This window comes from Hemicordylus capensis, chromosome 5 (genome assembly GCF_027244095.1).
Source record: "Hemicordylus capensis ecotype Gifberg chromosome 5, rHemCap1.1.pri, whole genome shotgun sequence".
Lineage (NCBI taxonomy): Eukaryota > Metazoa > Chordata > Lepidosauria > Squamata > Cordylidae > Hemicordylus > Hemicordylus capensis.
The window spans coordinates 100,712,177-100,727,159 of NC_069661.1; the positions used below are offsets into that span (position 1 = coordinate 100,712,177).

At 46.3% G+C, this 14,983-nt stretch overlaps 2 pseudogenes; one reads left to right on the top strand and one right to left on the bottom strand.

Annotated features, from left to right (window-relative positions):
- The first annotated feature begins 295 nt into the window (after positions 1–295).
- On the top strand, positions 296–2,373 carry LOC128327397 (disintegrin and metalloproteinase domain-containing protein 9-like; annotated as a pseudogene).
- Positions 2,374–8,503: 6,130 nt separating this feature from the next.
- LOC128327398 (sentrin-specific protease 3-like) lies at positions 8,504–10,183 on the bottom strand (annotated as a pseudogene).
- Between the last annotated feature and the right edge of the window lie 4,800 nt (positions 10,184–14,983).

Here is a 14,983-nt window from a genome sequence, read left to right on the forward strand (position 1 = left end):
GGTGATCACTCTGTTGAAGTGAAGATGTATCTCAGAAGTACTAAGAGGAGTGTATCAGATGCAGTTCAAATTCTGTATTCTATTATTTATACTTTGTGACTTTGATCCATCACTCGTACGCTTTGCCCGCAGCCGACCGGGGACTCCCTATGCCGAACGCCGTAACCAGCACGGCAGAGGCAGGAGAGGAGGTGGCGGCTCCGCCCTGGGGGTGGTCCCGGGACTGGGAGGCCATGCCGTGCAGGCTCCATAACTGAACGTACCAAATGCCCTGAGCCCCGATCCAGGTGCAGGGATGGGGATGGCAGCACGTAATGGATTCTCCCTTCTCCTGCTGCTAGCGGGGGTGCTGGGCTTGCAAGCCAAACGGCCAGGTTTTCAGTCATTATTGCATTTGTCCTCCTATGAAATTACAGTCCCCAGGAGAATAACAAGGGCGAGAAACATCTCATTCCTTCTCAGTGCAGGATAAGTTATCGTATGTCGCTGTTGTATGAAGTTGAAGGAAATGAGTATATAATTCATCTAGGAAAAAACAAAGGACTTTTGCGCAAAGACTTCACGGTGTATACGTACAGTGAAAATGGAACAATGCAGTCTAAAGCTCCAGATCTTTAGGACCACTGCCACTATCAGGGATATGTTGAAGGATCGTTGAATTCCATGGTTGCTTCCAGCACTTGCTTTGGACTCAGAGGATTGCTGCAAGTTGAAAACATTGCCTATGGAATCGAATTGACGGAGTCACCCTCAGCCCCTCATCTACCGAATGTAGAATGTGAAGAGAGAGCCAATGGCCTGTGGGGTGGCCAACCCAGGTGGGAAATGGGAAAGCATGGATCATAAAGATGCCGCCAGCATGAACCATCTGTTGAGAAGAAAAAGAGGCATCCTCCTGCAGACGAGATACGTTGAACTTTTCATTGTAGTCGATAAAGAGAGGTACCTGTTGTTAGGCAGGAATGAAACGGCTATAAGGGAAGAGATGGCACAGTTGGTCAACTACCTGGATAGTATGTACACTATACTGAACATCCATATTTTGTTGGTTGGCTTGGATATCTGGACAGCGGAAAACAAGATTAACATCGGAGGAGCAGGAGATGTCCTCGCTAACTTTGTACTGTGGCGAGAAAAGGAGCTCGTCTTGCGCCAAAGACATGACAGCACACAATTTGTCTTGAAGAAACCATTTGGTGGAACAGCCAGGATGGCCTACGTTGGAACCGTCTGCTCCAAGAGTCATGCTGGAGGAATTAATGTGTTTGGACCCATGAGCGTGCAGATGTTTGCCTCCATTATGGCTCACAAACTTGGCCATAATCTGATCATGACAATGAAAGGGAGTGTGGCTGCAAAACAGAAAACTGCATTATGAATTCAGGAGCCTCAAGGGCCAGAAACTTCAGCAGCTGTAGTGAAGAAGATTTTGAAAAGCTAACCCTGAACAAAGGCAGAAGCTGCCTTCTCAATATCCCCACACCTGACTATACTTACAGCGTCCTGTGGAACACCAGAGGAATGCAAATCCAATCCTTGCTGTGAGGCGAGAACTTGTCGACTCCGCCCAGGGGCAGATTGCGCGTATGGAGACTGCTGTCATAATTGCCATTATCTTTGCAAAGGCACCTTGTGCCGGGAGCCTGCCAGAGAGTGTGACCTGCCAGAGTAGCGCAACAGGACCTCGCCCTTCTGTCCTCAAGATGTCACCCTTCAGAATGGGCACCCCTGCCACAAAGATGAAGCCTATTGCTACAATGGGATGTGCCAGTACTATGAAGCACAGTGCCAGGCCATCTTTGGTCCAAAGGCAAAGGCTGCCCATGAAATTTGCTTTTCTGAAGTGAATTCCAAAGGCGACCAGTTTGGAAACTGTGGTTACCATGGCCACGACTACAAATAATGCTTGAGCTGGAAATCCATGTGTGGGAAGCTGCAGTGTGAGAATGTGGAAACCCTTCAGTCTACGGGTTTGAGCCTGCCATTATTAAGTCTCCATTCAGAGGGCGGATGTGCTTGGGAGTGGACTTCCAGATTGGCTCCAATGTCTGGGATCCAGGCACGGTGAACGAGGGGACCAAGTGTGCCGCTGGAAAGTTGTGCAAGCACTATCAGTGCGTGGATTTGTCTGCCCTGGACTATGACTGTGACATAAAGAACAAATGCAATGGGCAAAGGGTGTGTAATAGCAATAAGAACTGTCACCCCGAATGGGCTCTGACATACTGTGACTCCAAAGGATACAGCAGCAGTGTGGACAGCGGTCATCCGTACAGTGAAGACGACACAACAAAAATATGGCTGCTGATCTTCTTTTGCGTCATCCTTCCCTTTCTGTTGCTTTTGCGCTTCACTTACTTAGTAAGGGATTGAATTGTGCAATCCTTGTTGCCATTGATAGATGGCTGTCATTCATGTTGCTTTGGTACATCAAGTATGCAAGAGACCATACACACAGAATATTCACCGAGTATTCCATACTAGGGATGTGCGAAACGTTTCGGCTACAAAACGTTTTGTACCCCAAACAGCCTGTTTTGGGTGTTTTGTAGACAAGACAAAACACCCATTTTCCAGATCCAAAAGTTTTGTATACAAAACAAAACGTCCCTGTTTCGGCTACAAAACGTTTTGTTGTTTCGGACCTCCATTTTGTGGTGATCTCTGAGTCAGTCTCCATTTTGTGTTTGACATCTCTTTGAATTTCCCACCCTTCCAGCCTTCTGATCAGTGACCTAAATCATGGGCTGACCTGCTGACAATTTCCTCCTTGTTCCCTCTTTTGCTTCTTCCCACTCTTTACTGACCCCACCTTGGCCAGGGGAAGGGTTGCTAACCCATGGGGTGCAGGGTTCTGCTGTTTCTGTGGTGTTCTGATTGTAGATTCTCTGGTAGCATATGAGAATGGATTCTTGTTTTTCACTGAAAATCTCATATGTTACCAGAGAATCTACATTGAACACCTCAGAAACAACAAAACCCAGTACCCCACAGGCTTGTGGGTATGGGGGTGGTTGGCACCCTATGTGCACTACACAACCCCTCGCTCTGGGCAACCCCAGTGCCCCCAAGTGGAATTATGGGGCTGCTGAAACCTCCATTATTCCCTATGGGAGAAATCTTAAAGACATGTAAACTTCAACAAATCACAAAAGTTCAGCCCTTTGCCCAATTCCTTTGAAATAATTCTGGAAGTTTCCTTGCCCCCTTGCCACCACACTCTGCTCTGGGTCATCCCTTTCCCCTTGATTTGAAGCAATACATTTGCTGGAATCCCCATTATTCCCTATTGGAAAGTTGTTAAAGATGTGTAAACTTTAAAAAAAATCACAAAAAAATTCAGCCCTTTGCCTAATTCCTTTGAAATTTGGGTGGTAGTTCCCACCCATTGGACACTACCACCACCACCCACTCTTTTTGCCCTGGGACCCTTTTAAAAAATCCAAATCGATTCGGATTCGGAAAGTTTAGCTACAAAACAAAACAGGGCTGATTCAGAAAATGTGGGTACAAAACAAAACAGGGATGTTTTGATTCGGATACAAATCGAAACAAGAAAATTCCAAAATGCACACCCCTATTCCATACACCCCAAGGGAAACATCAAGCCAAATGAACCGATTCACTCACTGTGCCATACTATGCAGCCACTCAGCAACCTTATTGTGAGCCTTACTGCCCAACTTCTCTGCTTCCTTCTCCACTGCCCATGGATCAACAGCAAATGCCCACCAGGCCTCCACCCGCAGTGCTAAAAACTACCACTCAGGAACACTTCTACCCTTCTTGACCTGCACCGTTGCCTCCCATCTAACTTTCTGTTTCTGTGTCACAGGCTGATCTGTTTACTGGAATAGAGGTGCGTCCGTCTTCTATCAAGTGGCTCTTGAAATGCTTCCTACCCCTTTGGTGCTGGAGAAGGAACTTTTTTTTTTTTTTTAAGCAAAACCAAGGAATGTAAACTTATCAAGCAAATACCTCTACCAAAGCTCCAGGAACTGAAACCATCAAGCCTGTGAAAAACTGTCTGTGAAAACTACAGTTGAGCTGGACCACTGGAAAGTGGATGGATCAATATGAAATATGACTGTTTGGGCATAATTGTGCCTATCTCTTTTTATGATTAGATGTAATCGCAACCATCCTTTTTCTTCTTGTTGTCTGATTAATAGAGAATCAAACAGTGAATGAAGGCAGACATAAAATTATTAGAGGTTTGGACCAATTTGGCAATGCTTTCACTGTATTTAATCCACATCTACTTTGTTGAAAAGAGTCATGCTCTGAAGACGAAGAAAAGTAATTCTGCAAGTCTGCAGAAAAAGCCGGCTGTGAACCATGCTGATTGGATAGTGTCTGTGTTGCCAAGAACTTTCCCCACCATTTCCAGACCAATTTTGCACTTTGTTTTAAAATAAGAACAGCTCTGCTGGATTGGGCCCAAGGCTCATCTAGTCCAACATCCTGTTTCACACAGTGGCCCACCAGATGCCGCTGGAAGTCTACAGGGCATACCCTCTCTCCTGCTTTTACTCCCCTGCAACTGGTAGTCAGAGGCATCCTGCCTTTGAGGCTGGAGGTGGCCCTCTGACTAGTAGCTGTTGATAGACCTCGCCTCCATGAAGTTATCCAAGCCCCTCTTAATGCCATCCAGGCTGTTGGCTGTCACATCTTGTGGCAGAGAATTCCACAAGTTGATTATGCGTTGTGTGAAGCTTCCTTTATGATGATGATAATGATGACCAAGAATGGATAAGTGCATATATGGCCTCTTAGAAAATAAAAAAGGCAACCTGCTAACCTGGCAAATGGCATCTTTTAACGTGGTGATTCTCTTTATTTAGCAGGGGGAGAGTAACTGGCCCTATCCACCCCCAGCACAGTACAGTGGTCCCTCTACTTACGAAATTAATCCGTTCCGAATGCACATTTGTAAGTCGAAAAATTCGTAAGTCGAAAAGCGGTTTCCCATAGGAATGCATTGGGAACGGATTAATGCGTTCCGGAGCCTAGAAAAAAGACCCAGACCCCCAGTAAGGCTTGCAAACTGCAAAGGAACATTTCTTTTCAAGAATAAACAGGCAGTAAACAGGCAGGCAAGTCAAGGAAACCGCATGTAAAATTCGTAAGTCGAGGAAACCCCATCTAAAAATTTGTAAGTCGAGGAAACCCCATCTAAAAATTTGTAAGTCGAAAAAACCGCATCTAAAACCGGATCTAAAACTGCCGTTTGTAACTCGAAAAATACTTATGTCGAGTAGTTTGTAAGTCGAGGGACCACTGTACCTCCAGTGACTGTTGCTGGTGTCTATCATGTTTCTTTTTAGGTTGTGAGCCCTTTGGGGACAGGGATCCATCTCATCTATTTGTTATTTCTCTGTGTAAACTGCCCTGAGCCATTTTTGGAAGGGTGGTATAGAAATCTAATAAATAAATAAATAAATAAATAAATAAATCTCAGATTTCTTTTTCTAATTTGTGTAATGATTGCAGTAAACTTATTCCAACAATATTAAATACAGATGCTTATATCCTCATTATTTGCTCATTCAATAAGCATATGTAAAAGTGCATCTGGAAAGTACACAATATTCATTACATCCCAAGACTGCCCTTGGGCCCCCACACTTGGAAAAATATTCCTGGAGCTCCTGCAGATGTTACTCAAAGTAGAGGTAATATAAGTACAAGTTATGTTTCTGAATATCACTTTTTTCATTTACTTTGGCAGCTCTGGAAAGCCCTGAGACTAAAGGCTAAAACAGGCAATATGTTATAAGCAGGTTGCAGTCTGGTTCTTCAGATTCCCCACACCCTTTTTCTTTACAAAAAAACAACAGGTGTGTGCGTGATCCAGATCAAGCCTGTAGTACAAGGGGTGTGATTTAACCTTGTGTTTTAAAAATGAAAACCACCCCTCCCCAAAAGAGCTATTTGTAATATAGCTTTTTGTAAGGAAAAGGCATAGCAAATCCCTAGCACATTCCAACACATTTTAAATATAATCATAAAGAAGGTAGTTGAGTTTCAATTGTGATTCACCCTAGCTGACCTATTCTTTTCTTAGACAGAACACTGGCTAAGATTTCAGGTGGTCAGATGGCGTTTCTGAATAGGAATGTTTATGGCCCTGAAGTAGCCTGATGTGAAAAGCTATATAAAAGCTATACAACTAACACTGATTGCATACCATGATCAAATACCCTTAGCTAACAGCTAAGGATATTTGTAACAGAACTGCAAAACAGGAGCTGAACAGTGAACACACTATAAAATACATTGCTGTTAAGGAGCCCATGCAAAGAATTTAAAATATAAGCACAAATTGATCAATAATCATTTGCAAATGCACAAATTTGAGGTCATTGTAGATGCTGCTTTACTAATTAAATTTATACTTGGATTGGATATTAATGCAGACCTTTACTTTGGTGGATGAGTTTGTGGTTATTTGAGCAAAACAATGTTCACCCTCCATTGGCGCTAAAGGGCTTCAGAAAGTAGTTGAATCAGCAGGATAAAAAAAGAAAAATAATAACCCAATTACTCACTTAACATATAAACAACTATATAATTTAAAAATATACTTGGCATGTCTTTGGGCAAAAATATTCTCCTCACCATGGAAGAATACAACTTGGGGTCATTCTGTACTCAATTCTACTCTTTGTATTATCTAACATGCTGCAGAAAGCACAGCAATTTTGTTCCAGAAATGTATAAATCATTCAGTACTTACATACATCCAGACTGGACTCAATTCAAAAACATGAGCTATTTCACAGCTCACTGACTCCTGAACTTTATACAAAGGAGACCAACATTCTTTAGCTTTGTTCTCTGCTTAGGTCAACCCACCTGTTGGCTCTGTCCTCTGATATGAAAATTACTTCCATCTTTGCCCATTCTGCCCCATCTTCCTGAGAAACCTACTATGGCTGCGAGGGAACCTGTCTACAAAACTCTGAGAGCCAAAGATGCTTTTTATTACCCACAATGGTTGCCACTGTATAAAAAGTAAAAACTTGTCTCCCCGTCCCCCTTTTCCAACATCCCCCATGGGGAAAAAAACACCATACATTATTCACTAACACAAGTAGCCAACAGGGCAATAAAGTAGGGGGTGCGGCTCAACAGATTCCTCTCTCCCCTTGTTTTATTGCTCCATTCCCCCCTCCCCCCAGTTTGGGAGTGGATGAACCAGCTGGTCTTGTGGGTAGCAAGCATGACTTGTCCCCTAAGCTAAGCAGGGTCCACCCTGGTTGCATTTGAATGGGAGACCACATGAACACTGTAAGAAATTCCCGTCAGGGGGTGGAGCCGCTCTGGGAAGAGAGCAGAAGGTTTCATGTTCCCTCCCTGGCATCTCCAAGATAGAGCTGGGAGAGATTCCTGCCTGCAACCTTGGAGAAGCTACTGCCAGTCTGTGTAGACAATGCTGAGCTAGGTGGACCAAGGGTCTGACCGTATATGGCAGCTTCCTATGTTCTCCAATCCCACCCCCTCCCCAAAACCAAATTAGAGAAATGCCACTCTGTATTGGAATTTAATATATATTAAAAACCAAAGCAGACCAGGAAAAGGGGACAAAGAGGGGGTAACTTGGACAGAAAAGGAGTCCTGTTTGTCCTCCTCCGGTCCCTGAAGGAGTCCTGCTTGTCAAATCTCTGAGTTCCAATGACTCAAGAGTCCCGTTCTGCAAACCCCTACTCAGACAGCATTGGAGCTTGCATCTGACGAGCTTTCAGGGTATTGCTCACAGTCATAGGAAGAGGAATTGGTGGGTATATGTCTGACGGCTGCAGTGTGTACCTGTGTCTGTAATGTGTATGGTGTGAGTGTCTGTGTGTGGAGCGTGTGCAGGCCACCACATGCTGAGCCTGAAGTGACACAGCTCCTTTTACATCTCTCAGAGGAGTTTTGACATGTCTTGCTGTGTGAACGAAGGGGAGGCCCGGAGCCAGGTACTTGGAATACTGCAGAATGAAAACACCAGTCACTGTCTTAGTTTTGTCTGGCAACATTCATCTGCAAAAAACCCTTTCCACCCATCTCTGAAGTCTGGATAGTAGGGGTGTGCATGGTCTGGTGCACCCACGGTCCAGCACGGGGGGGGGGGGGACTGTTGCTTTAAGCGGGGTGGTGGTAGTACTTACCCCCCCCCGGCGCTGTGTCATTTGAAAAATCTTCTTGGGGTGGCAGAGTTCGTTTCTGACACACTCGTTTCTGACGCTGCCGCGCACACGCTGCATACGTCATGGTGCGTGCACGGCAGCGTCAGAGACGAGTGTGCGCGCCACTCAGGGCGCATGCGCACCACTAGTGCTCGTCTCTTTGAAGGCTTTACAAACAATGACGGGGGCAGGGGCGGCAGAGGAACTCTGCCGCCCCAAGAAGATTTTTCAAATGACACAGTGCCGGAGGGGGAAGAGCGGCAGGGGGGGGGCAGTACTACCTCCCCCCCGCTTAAAGCAACAGTCCCCCGCCCATCCGGACCGCCAGACTAGTTGAGCGTGATTTGGGAGTACAGGTATCTGATTTTCTTCTTCACTTCCACACAGATCAGAGACCAGTAAACCTCCAGGTCAACTGAGATGAGAAGAAGCTCTTTGTTGAAGATGTCCACAATTTTGGTAAAGCGTTTGACTCCCTAGCACCCCTTGGTTCATAGCTTATCATAGAAAAAACTATTGAAGAAATGCAGTTTGTCTGGCACAGAGTCCATGATGAAGTCCCTGAATATGTTCATTATCTGGTCATTGAGCCAATTAGGCCCATATAGATCTGCAGATTATCCATGATGACAATATGGTGCTTGTAGGTGACCCAGAAAGTCCGAACCATGGCATTGCCAGGCATGTGCTGGTAGGACTGGATCCGCTGGTGCACAAAGATTTTTCTTTGGAGGATTGAAAATTCCTCCTGGAAGCTGTCCTCCAGCTTTTCCAACACCTCATTGTGCTAATGGAAATGAGGCTGCCATACACAAGATATTGTGCACAAAGGTCATGCGTTCTCTTCCCTCAGTGGGCTGTGTTGTGCCGCTTTCTCTCCAAGCCTCTTCTGGCTACCATCAGTGGGCAACTCCACCTGCTGGCTCCGCTCTTTGAGGCAGATTCCAGAACTATCCAGAGGCCAGTCCTTGTTTTGGGAGCAGTGGAAAAGCTCCTCAGCCAGTGGCCTCCAATGCTGTGGATGCTGCTGATGAGCATGGTGGTGTCTGTGACTCCAGGGAGGGAGTGGAGATCACCATCAGGAGTGAGGGAGGCAAAGCCTTTGGGAAAGACATCCATGGGGCCTCCATCCCTGTCCAGACTGTGCTCAGCCTCTCCGATCTGCCTAGACTGAGTGGGGGAGGCCTGGCCAAGTACCCCAGCAGGGTACTTCAATATGGCAGCACTTCTGCTTCCATCTCCATCACTCTAGGATCTCTGCCTCTGACGCTCTCTAGCTCTACATACTGAGGGTAGGGGGAAGTGTCATCCATCACGGCCCCAGACAAGCTGAGACTGGAGGTCTGAGGCAAGGATGAAGAGTGGGGGGGAAGGCCCCATCCAATTCATAGTCCAGGTGGGGATCAGAGGGGCAGGGCTTGAAATGTGTGGGGTAGGGCCTCCACTTGGCATCACCCTGGCAGTCCTCCCCACAAAGAAGCAGTTATTATTGTAGAGGGGAAGGTGATCATCGTCAGGCTGAGAGTCAGGGGAAAGAGAGAGGAATGACTGGGCTTGCTTTGCCCCTCCCCGCAGGTGCCCTTTGGAGGCCATCTTGCCACACAGCTTCCAATGGAAGGACAGGGAAGCACTCTTGGAATACAGAAGCATGCGGAAGGCCCACAGGGCATGGCGGAAGCACAAACAGAATTGTGTGGAGGTCTCCAGTAGCTGTAGGCACCTTCTGGGATTAGAACTGGCCCTGACATCAGCTCACCCCCCCCCCCACACACACACATACTCCTGGCCACCTTCACTGTTGGCTTTGTTCTGCTTTAGGTTCCTGCCCCCTGCCACTCCCCAACCAACCATGCAAGGAAGATCCTACTTCCCCTCATCTGCACCACTGCTGGAGGACAGAAGGTCAAAGACTTTAGTGTAAGCCAGGCGCCAGGTTCCCTTGAAACAGCTGCCATGCTTGAACTCTGGCTCACCTGAGAAGTCCGGCACAGCTTGTCTTGGTGTACCATGGGGTCATTGAGTGCAGGGGATGAACCCTAATACTTCTTGTCTTGAATAGTTTTCCTTCATGGTTCCAATGTGCCATACCCTACAGCAAGGCCAAGCGTGGGGCATGCAAGAAGGAAGAGAAGGGGGGAAAGCAGGGAAGGGAAGACCTCTCGCTTCAGCTCCCAGCACCATCGTCTCCTTCCCTCAGCAGCTGCCATGTTCACTGGTGCCATCCAGGGGCATAACAAGGCTGGAGTGGGCCCAGAGACAAAATTTTAAAATGGGCCCCTCGCGGATACACACACACAAGGAGGGAGGGTCGAGAGACAGAGAGAGAGATACTAGCCAGGTCGAAGGAAGAAATACGAAGGAAGGATCATAATGAAGGAAGCTCTGCGGGTGTTGGGGAGTCGTGACTTGCCTCTGGGGGGGCCCTCGAGGCGTGGGGGTCCCCAGGCAGCTGTCTCCCCTTGCCTAATAGTAGTTACGCCCCTGGTGCCATCCAAATGCATCATCAACCGGCATCTGAAAAAAGGGGTGGGCTAGTGGAGGAGGGATGAAGAGGAAATGCTGCATCACCTCAGCCAGCGCCTGACATCACCAGCTTTGAGAGCCATTTGTCCTGTCTAGGACTCCCACACGGGTTGGCAAGGCAATGGGACCTCAGGGAGCTCTAAGGGAGCTAGCTGATCCAACCGATCTACTGCAGGGTGGATCCTGAATGGGGAAACCTACAGACCTGGAGGCAAGCATTCTGCCATCTCTCAATCACCTCTCACCTCATGTGTTCTCTGATTTGGCAAGTGGCAACTAAAGGAGAGACGTTCTAGGTCCGGCCCCTCAGATGAGTCTGGTTTGTGCGGGCCATCTCTAGGGATCTGGGTTCCCTAGGCCACACATTCCCCAGTACATCCTTGCCACCAGGCCTCGGTTCTGTACTTTGACAGCTGGTGTTGGTGATGGGGATTTGACTGGCTCTTCCACTTGGAATCTGAGTCCTGGTTGTCACTAAGATTGGGTGCCTGGATACCATCAAGAACTAGAAAATGAAACTATAAGGCTCTCAGGATCAGTGTTCCCTCTCAAAGGGATTCCAAGATGTTGTAGTCAGCAATATCTGGGAATCCCTCATAGAGTGAACACTGCTCAGGATCCATCTGTACGTCATTGTTGTTACTATAACATTGATGACGGGATATAATCCATGAGGAATTTCCTCTCAACAAAACCCACTGAAATAAAGTAGAATTAACAAAAAAATGTCATTTATCTTTAATTATTCCATGTGATAAAAGGTGAGGGATTCTGCCTCAGAGGGAAAAGAATTGTTCTCTCTTCTAGAGAAAAGAACACACCAGCATAATTCTCTAAACTGAGCTTCTATCTTTGGATGACTTAGATATCAGAACACTGTCACAGAGAAATCTAAATAATGCTTAATTGACATGTTCATTACATGGTTACATGTCCATTAGGAACACACCTCAATTTTCAAGCTCAGGATGTATTACAAGATCCTTATGGATGCTATGACTAATTGGAGTCACACTGGCATGGTGTGGCAGTAGCAACTAGACCACTCTATGTCCCACAGGGCAAAGACCCCTTTGGAAATTATGAAACTAACCTGGAAATCTGGGGGAAAGACTCGTTGTACAAAATTAATCCTAAACTGTAAACATCCAAACATCACAGGAATTGTATCGCTTTGAACTCTTTGCTATTTAAGTATTCACCAGCCAACCCAAATTTATTACATTGCGAAAGAAATTTACTGTTCATTAGTATTCAGGCAGTATCTTAAGAACTGCTTACAGTTTATTAGTGACTCTTGAATTGTTTGTTTTGAACACTCTTTATTCAGTGTTGTTGGCTTTGTGATCCCAATGGAGATGGATGTTTAAATAAATAAATAAATAAATAAATAAATAAATAAATAAATAAATAAGAAAGACATATATGTGACCGTACTGCAGATGAATAATAATGTTTCAATTGGTCGGTCACTGCAGATTTTAAATAAAGTATCAATAGGGATTACCACAATATTGTGGCAAAAGATGTTCTGCATGTTAAACTTAAGTCACTTGGAATGTAAATCAGCCAGGATTTTCTTCCTTTCTGTTCTACTGCCCAGAGTGGAACTCTTGTACTCTCTTCAGAGCACTGTTCCCTCTAAGGCGTGTGCATGTGCGCACGCTCACAAGTTTTTTGATGTCCGTTCAGTTCATTTTAGATCCCACACAGGTTGAATCAGGAAGGCCCCATTCTGAATGCATGTACGCACACTCTGCCTTGATGCTGCCGCCCAGAACAAAATTCATTCTGCACAGAGATGAAAAAAAATTAGAGGGACCATTGCTTCAGAGTACTACAAGAAAATAAGGCATTTTGTTGTTACTGTCCAATCAACTGCTTCATTGCATGGAGCTACTGTTGCTCCATGTCTTCACATACTGCGATGTCAATATCACCTCTCAGAATTTTATACAGTGGAAAGAACTTTGGTAAATGCATACTTATTGAGATCTGTGTGTGAACTCACACCACATAACTTGCGAGCAAATTTTGAGGATATTATCTGCTATTAGGCCAAATTGTTTTAAAATGTTTTGTAGTAGATACTAGGGATGTGCAAACTGGTTCGAATTCAAACCGGCCTGGTTCAATGGTTTGAATTTGAACCAGACCAGGCTCTTTTTTTAGCCCTCCTGGTCCAAATTTGAACCGGATCGATCTGAACCGGTTCGGATGTGCCATAGGGCTCTATAGCAGTGTTTCTCAACGTGTGGGTCCCCAGATGTTATTGGACTTCAACTCCCATAATCCCCAGCCCCAGTGGCCTTTGGTTGGGAATTATGGGAGTTGAAGTCCAATTACATCTGGGGACCCACACATTGAGAATCCCTGCTCTATAGGGTCTCTGTGTATTGTATTGTCTGTCCTCCATTTTATGGCTCATCTTTTTGAACTTTTGCTCCTGGCCTCCATTTTGTGAGGCTATTTTTCAGACATTGCATTGGCTGAGCTATTGATCCTTTGATTGGCCAGAATGAGTCTTGTGCTCTGCTAGGCAGTTGACTGTGCCACTGTTTGAGAGCTGGCATGCTGTTGGCCGGGGTGGGGGGGAGTGCAAAGGTGGGGGCTCCCAAAGGAGGAACTTTCAGAACTATTTAAGCCAAGTCTCTTGCCTGGAAAATTCTCTTTGGCTGCAGTTGTGGGATCATCTTCTGGGCCTTGCTGTGCCCTGGTGTCTGTCTGTGAGTCCCTTGACTGTGTCTGTCCTCCTGCTCTTTCTTTTGTCCATTTTCTCTGCCCTGTGTCTGCCTCTGTGTTACTTACTTTACAGCTTCTTTTCCCATATTATTGTTGTTCTGTTGTTCTCCTCATTCATTTGTTCTTCCATTCCTTTACTATTTGGCCAGGGCCCTGGGCCTTGGCCCCCCTCCCACCCCATCCATCTCATTGATTTCATTAATTTTATTTTACCCTCCCTTCATCCCTTTTCTCAGTGCTGATTTTATTTCTGCTTGCTTTTGTTCTTCATTAAGTGTGCTTTTAAAAAAATTCTTGTTGTTCTCTTGCCTCCCTCCCCTGCTGCCATCCCATCTCCTGGATCCATCCTATCCCATCCCATCCCCTCCCAGGCCAGGCTAGTCCCTGGCTCGGGAACTAGGCTCTGCAGCCTGGCCTTGTCTCCTCTGACCTCCTCCTCTTGTGCCACACATCTGCCCCTCTGCCACCCCCCTCTCTATTTGTCTTCTGCTGCCTGGGTTGTGTTTTTTTCATTGATTATATATTGTTGAGATTGATTCCTGATTATTGGCTTGTTGTTGCTGCTGTTATATATTTGTTGCTGTGATTTAATTATTGATTTTTGTGTGCCCCTTCTGGGCCTGCTCCTGCTGCCCCCTTCCTCCTGCCATCCCCTCTCCCATCCAGATCCCCCCCCCCCGCCTGGGCTTGGGTTTTTTTAAGGATTTTTGGTTGCTGTAAAAATATTAATAATTTTTGTGTGCTTTTGATCTATTCCTAAGATTATTGAAGAGTTTTACTTTGTTTGTTCTGTTGTTGTGGTCCTCCATTGATTTTTGAACCTTGCTTTCTTTTGCTGCTCATAATTTTCCTGGGTTTCTGTTGTTGTTGCTTGTGCCCCTTGGGGCCTGATCCCCCCACCACCACTCCTGCTGCCCCCTTCCTCCTGCCACCCCCCTCCCATCCAGCTTCCCCACCCCCACTCACCCACCCACCCTCTGCTGCTGCTGCTTGCCCGAGCTTGGTTTTCTTAAGGATTTTTGGTTGCTGCAATTTATATCATTACTAATTTCTGTGTGCTCTGTTCTTTTGATTCATTCCTAAGATTATTGAAGAGTTTTACTTTGTTTGTTCTGTTGTTGTGGTCCTCCATTGATTTTTGCACCTTGCTTTCTTTTGCTGCTCATTAATTTTCTCGGGTTTCTGTTGTTGTTGCTTGTGCCCCTTGGAGCCCGCCCCCCATGCCACTCCTGCTGCCCCCTTCCGCCCAACACACCCCGCTACATCAATACCCCCCACTCCCCCCCTCTGCCCTCTTGGGCCTGCTGCCCCTTCCTCCCAATGCACCCCCTCCCCACTACAGTAATACCCCCCACTCACCCCCCCTGCCCTCTTGGGCCTGCTGCTGCTGTCCCCCTGAATCCCCCCTCCCTGCTACATCACCCCCACTCCCCCCCCTTCGTGCTGCTCTCTCTCTCTTCCCGTCTCTTTTCCTTCTTTCATTCGTTCCTTCCCTTCTCTTCCCACAGCTGGAGTCACGGCACCACCGACTTCACCCTGCCATT